Below are 6,857 nucleotides of genomic sequence, written 5' to 3'. Positions count from 1 at the left end.
AAATTTGAGAAATTGACAGTAATTAAAGAGATATAAAGCAGTTCATCAATTATTACACAAAATGTGTGCGTCACTGACTAATAAGATTAATAACTTGTGACTATTTCTATATTTACATGATTGATTTGATTTATTATTACCATAGCATAAAACATGGAAAAAAGGAACATATCATGAAAATCGCTGTCGGGAAAATATATATCAGTAAACTGTTTAACTTCCAAATGATCTTTCTAAACACTCACTTTTGCCATATGAAAAAATTGTAAAATTGAGCTATTTAAGCTTTTCTGGACAACCAAAAGTTTCCATATTTATGCGGATTTTATTCGCCCGATAACGTAACGCCAAGTCACCACTCGTTACCTTGCTGGTACTTTCGCCCTAAAAAGTTCGGAAACATTGTTATTTTGAATAGTTATAAAATAACCATATTTAGTCACGGTAAATATTTTAACCAAATATTGTTGGTTAATGAACCCACAATTTGTTAATCTTTATTTACACAGAAGATTTTCCCAACACATTACATTTTTTTTTCTTTGATTATTGAAAAACAATTTCACGTTTCCGAACTTTCTTGGTCGCGTGTATCATAACCAACAATCTGCCAGGGCCGCTAATTCCATGTACACTTTTCTCTGACGCATGCAGGGCAGAAAAGTCCCTTCGTTTAACTAGAAGCATATCTGTGAAAACGTGTATCTAGTGAAGAATCAATCTGTGGCCCTGGTAGAGGGTAATCAATATTGTAATACCATTTAACAAAGGCCACGGCGGCAAACTTGAAGGTCTTACGAAAATACAGCACGCTGAAAGGCATAAGGGGCAGATATCTTTACTGAAATAAACCAAACCTGTATCTGACGACCACGCAGTCTTAGACATGCCATGTTTCTAGTACCCAATGCTTTATTTTAAAGGTATCAACATGATGTATCAACAGAACGATTAACATTTGTTTGAAACAGTATTTTGCGCTATCAGTTCGCCCCCTATGCCTTGAAGGGTTTACATTGTTGGCCAGTGAAACCACAATTTTTAAAGCTCCCGTCATACAAAAATCTGTACAGTGTAGCCATAATTCAACTTATATATTCAACGGACTGAAATAGTACAACTGGACTAGTGAAATCGTGCCGAAATTAGAAGTGTAATACTTATACAGTGTACCTACTGTCTGTTATGCTTTTATTTCGACCTCCAACCGCTTACTACAAATATTTACATGTCAGTAAATGGGAATTTTAATGGGAGATTCCACAGCATTTCCCCTTTTTTGTCTGCTTCTTGCAAATATACTCCTTGTACGTCTTCAACTGACGATACTTTTTCTACCAACGAAGTTCGAAATAGTTTTCGTTTCCATAGGACGTGATAAGGTGAAGTTATGGAGGAAGCAAAATGTTGTGGAGGAAACACCGGCCAATGACCAAACCATTTTTATGCATGCACGCGTCACAGTACTTTTTATAAAATCAATTATAAATAAGTGAACATTAAATCCCTAACACTGATACATTGAAACGTTATTCTGAATAGGTTAAAACATAAATATTCGTATACTTAGTTTCCAGACCGCCTCGCATCCACTCCCTGATCACGAAAGGTGTAACAACTCTTCCCAGTGAGTAGGTTCAATTTGCTTTATGGGGGAGGGGCTAAAGCTTTTCTGTCCAACCCTCACCCCTATTTGACAAACAAAACTTGATTAAAAATTTACTACAATCAAAATGCACATATATAGTGCATTTGTGTTAAAAATATTTCAAAAAGAAACCAGAAGAAAACACCCAAAATGAATTATTATTATGTAGGTCAATGGCGATTCTACATTGGTCCACTGCTTTTATTTGAACAGTTTTCTCCATGTTTGACAAACTGGGCAGTACTTTAACGCCACCTGGAGGAAAATATGATCGTCTCTGTTGCAATAAGTACCTATCACATTATGATATCAACATACTATATGTAGCTGTATATGACATCTACGTCTTTGTATGTCCACACATGAATCTACAGTGTATGTCCAGGAGTATGTGAGCAAAAATCTAATAAGGTTGATTTTTAAACGTTAGACCTTCATCTGTGTTTCAGTCTAGAAAGAGCAACTTGATTATGATTGAGGTAACCTTATCTGTTGACTGTGTGTAATTGAAGTGAATTTTTGAGAAAAGTGAAAACTACACTTAAAAGACTGGCAAATTCCATGGATAAAAACAGTTAAATGTTTGAAATTAAAATAATAATGACATATCAAGTCCAATGATTGTGACAATTGCACAACTGAAGCTTAACAACTTTATAAATCTGAGACAAGCTTATCAGTTGATTGTGATTTTTTTTTTTTTTTTTTTTTGGACAACATTAAGAAAACTGATTACATTAAAAAAACTGGCAAATTACATGGCTTACAATAGTTAAGCATTAATAATTTTGACAAATCTAGTCCATTATTTGTGATACTTGTACAAATGCTGCTTAACAGCAATAGAAATGTGATTCAGATACACTGTGTGATTACTGATGACTGTGTAACTGCATTTTTTTTACAACATATATTTAAAAAGAGTGCAAATTATATTAAAAAACTGCTAAATTCAACAGATTAAAATAGTTAAACGTTAATAACTCTGCGAGATGTACTCTCATGTTTGTAAAACTTGAACAACTGTGGCTTAATTAGCAACTGAAATAATCTAAAATAAGCAGATCAGTTACCTGTATGTAATGAAAGTAATATTTAGGACAACATATTTGAGAAAACTTATAACAACTTTTCAAAGACTGGCAAATTCCATGGATAAAAATAGTTAAAAGTTAATGATTTTGACAAATCTAGTCCACAGTTTGTGAAATGTTTATCACTTATGTTTAACAATAAAAAAAAAGATAAAACCAGTTAATCTGCTATGTGTAATTGAAGTTTTTTTCCACAATTCATTTGAGAAAGGTGAAAACTAGAGGGTCAGAGAGAGGATACCGCCTCCTGGTATTGTACCACCAGCTGAAGTAAGCACATTCTAATAGAAACAAAAAGGGAGTCCACCTCCAGTGTTGTGCTTGACAAACAAAATGCAGTAAATAAGAGTTCTCAATTTTTTTAAGAATATTTCAATTTATAACAAAATTGTGGGGAGAAGTTAAAGTTTAAATCCAAGGTTGCAGTGAGAATGAGAATATAGGACTTCCCATCCAAGTTCAATTGTATATATCAGAGATTGGAAATTTGGAAAGTTTAAATCCAAGGTTGCAGTAAGAATGAGAATATAGGACTTCCCATTCAAGTTCAATTGTATATATCAGAGCTTGGAAATGTCAGTTCAGTTCATGGTAAAAAGTAGGTCAAAGGTCAATTTCAAGATCACAGATTACAAGTATATGACTTCCTCTTCAAGATCAATATTAAATATGGGCGTATCTCTGCCAGTTTTGGAGATATAAGGGATGGAAAAGTTGCAAAGTTCAGTTCATTGTGAAAAGTAGGTCAAGGGTCAAGTTCAAGGTCACAGTTAGATTGCCAATGTATGACTTCCTATTCAAGTTAAATAGGAACTATGGGCATATCTCTGCCAATTTTGAAGATATAGTTTTGGAAAACTTGCAAAGTTCAGTTCATGGTGAAAAGTGGGTCAAAATTCAATTTCAAGGTCACATATTGCCAGTATATGACTTCCTGTTCAAGTTCAATAGTAACTTTTGGCGTATCTCTGGCAGTTTTGGTGAAATAAGGGACAAAAATGTTGCAAAGTTCAGTTCATGGTTAAAAGTAGGTCAAAGGTCAATTTCAAGGTGACAGTTAGATTGCCAGTATATGACTTCCTCTTAAAGTCCTAAAGTAACTATGGGCATATCTCTGTTAATTTTGGAGTTATTTCACATTTTATTTTCACCAATGAATATTGCGAGGTTGTACTTTCTGATATGGCGCAACTTGTATACCATATGGAAAACAAAAAAACAGACACCATCTTTGGTGTTGTGCTTGACAAGCTTTATAAAATGCTCTAAACAAGAGGTCTCCAGCAATTATGGTTCCAGAATTCAGAGTATTCAATTTTGGAATCTAATGACTGCTTCTCCCATAAAAATGCACCAACTGACCCAAACTAATGAAGGTGAAAGATAACCCTAAGGGTAATACCTGCCCATAATATTATAGGATGGGTCTGTGTAGTTTCAGAAAATCAGCACAAATATTTTTTTTTTCAAAAAAATCACATTTTAAGAAAATTTTGGCCCATTTGACCTTAAATGGGCATAATTTAATTTCCACATATCACTCTCAGCCATTCATAGAAACTTTTCCCGCAATTCCTTCAGTTTGGGAGATATTTAGCATTTCATTTTCCAAATTTTGGACAAGGGTGAAATGTGATGAACACAGCACCTACACCCGAGCACCGACAAAGCCCGAAATTCACATGGATCAAGTTAAGATTATATCTGACCTACACACATGAGATGAATACACAGGTTCTTATAGTTTAAGAGGAGAAGCAGTAAAGGAGACATGGTGGGAATAAGACTAAAAATGTACCAAATTACCATCATGAATATAGTTAAATATTAATAATTTTGTCAATTATATTATATTTTATTTCTTTTTAATTTTGAAAAAAATGCAGCTTACCAACTGCAGATATCTGTGATAAGCTTGTCAGTAGACTGTGTGTAATTGAAGTGTAGTTTATTGCCAATTGATATGATGAAAATGAGAATTACTGAAAACAAATTTTAATAATAAAATATATAATTCACTAACCAATGAAACATCAAATATGATGATTTGTTTTTTTTTGTGTAGAGGTGGGGAATTATCTAAAATTGTGATCTGGAAAAAAATATATATATACCCATTCAAGACTTCTTACTACCAATACCAGATGCAGATTCCTCCTTACAATCGGTTTCTGGAATCGGGTTTAGCACACCATTTGACAATGTCCTAAAGCTTCCAACATACCATCATGAGACATTGCATTGCTCTTGCTGTTGTCTTTTGCTGCCTGTTTTTTTCTAAAGGAATTAGCCATGACCAGACAGGAAGAATCAGTTTACCAAAAAAATCCACCACGCTGTATGGAAAAGGTCACCTGGAAAAAGAACAATATATTTGTAAAAAGTGAAAATTAAATTTTACAAATTGACAAATTTCCTGGACTAAAATAGTTAAACAATAATTTTGATAAAGTTAACCTAAACAGTTGACTGTGTCTTATAAAAAGGATATTTTTGGTACATATAAATTAGAGAAAACTGAAAATTACATTGAAAAGATCGTCAAATTCCAAGGCATAAAATAGTTAAATATAAATAATTTTGACAAATCCTGACCAATATTTGTGAAACTTGTACAAACCATGCTTAACATGAATAAAAATCTGTGAAAAGCACAACAGTTGACAATGTCCAATGAAAAAGATTTTTTCAGAACATATAAATTTGAGAAAACTGAAAATGACATTGAAAAAACTGCCAAATGCAGTGCCATAAAATGGTTAAACGTTAATAATTTTCACAAATCTTGTCCAATATTTCTGTAATTTGGACAGATGATGCATAACAGCAATAAAAATCTGTAATAAGCTCATCAGTTGAATGTGTCTCCTGAAAAAGTTTTTCAGAGCATATGAATTGGAGAAAACTGAAAATTACATTGAAAAGACTGCCAAATTCCATGGCTTAAAATAGTTAAAAGTTAATAATTTTTACAAATCTAGTCCAATATTTGTGAAATTTGTCAAGATGATGCATAACAGCAATAAAAATCTGTGATAGGCTCATCATTTGACTGTGTCTCATGGAAAAGATTTATAGTTAAACATTAATAATTTTGACAAATCTGGTCCAATATTTGTGAAATTTGCACAAATCTTGCTTAACATCAATAAAAATCTGTTATGGCTTATCAGCTGACTGTGTGTAATAGAAGCATAGCCTATTGACGATTTGTATGAGAAGACTGAGAATTTATCGAAAACATTTTTTTTTCAATTTCACAACATCTAATTAGCCTCTTATTTAACATCAAATGTAATGATTTGATTTTGTTTGTGTAAGAGGTGACAAATTACCCATAATTGTCCTCTGGAAAACAATATATACCCATTCAAGATTTCTCCTTACTACCAATACCAGATGCAGATTCCTCCTTACAATCGGTTTCTGGAATCGGAGTTTAGCACACCATTTGACAATGTCTAAAAGCTTGCCACATACCATGTATTGTACAAGTGGATGAGACAGACCATTGCTTTTGCTGTTGTCTTTTGCTGCCTGTTTTTTCTATAGGAATTAGCCATGACTAGACAGGAAGAATCAGTTCACCAAAAAAGCCACCACACTGTATGAAAAAGGTCATCTGGAAAAAGAACAATAAATTTGAAAAAAGTGAAAATTAAATTTTAAAAATTGACAAATTTCACAGACTAAAATAGTTAAACATTAATTATTTTGATGAAGTTAACCTCAACAGTTGACTGTGTCTTATAAAAAGGATATTTTCAGTATATATAAATTAGAGAAAACTAAAAATTACATTGAAAAGACTGCCAAATTCCATGGCTTAAAATAGTTAAAAGTTAATAATTTTTGCAAATCTAGTCCAATATTTGTGAAATTTGGATAGATGATGCATAACAGCAATAAAAATCTGTGATAAGCTCATCATTTGACTGTGTCTCATGGAAAAGATTTATTCATAGCATATTATTTGAAGAAAACTGAAAAGTACCTTGAAAAGCCCGGCAAATTCAATGGCATAAAATAGTTAAACATTAATAATTTTGACAAATCTAGTCCAATATTTGTGAAATTTGGATAGATGATGCATAACTGCAATAAAAATCTGTGAT

This window comes from Lingula anatina, chromosome 2, assembly GCF_051362555.1.
Source record: "Lingula anatina isolate TDL-2025a chromosome 2, LinAna3.0, whole genome shotgun sequence".
In the NCBI taxonomy this organism is placed as follows: Eukaryota; Metazoa; Brachiopoda; class Lingulata; order Lingulida; family Lingulidae; genus Lingula; species Lingula anatina.
The sequence above is the reverse complement of the archived record's forward strand: the minus strand, read 5'-3'. Positions refer to the sequence as shown.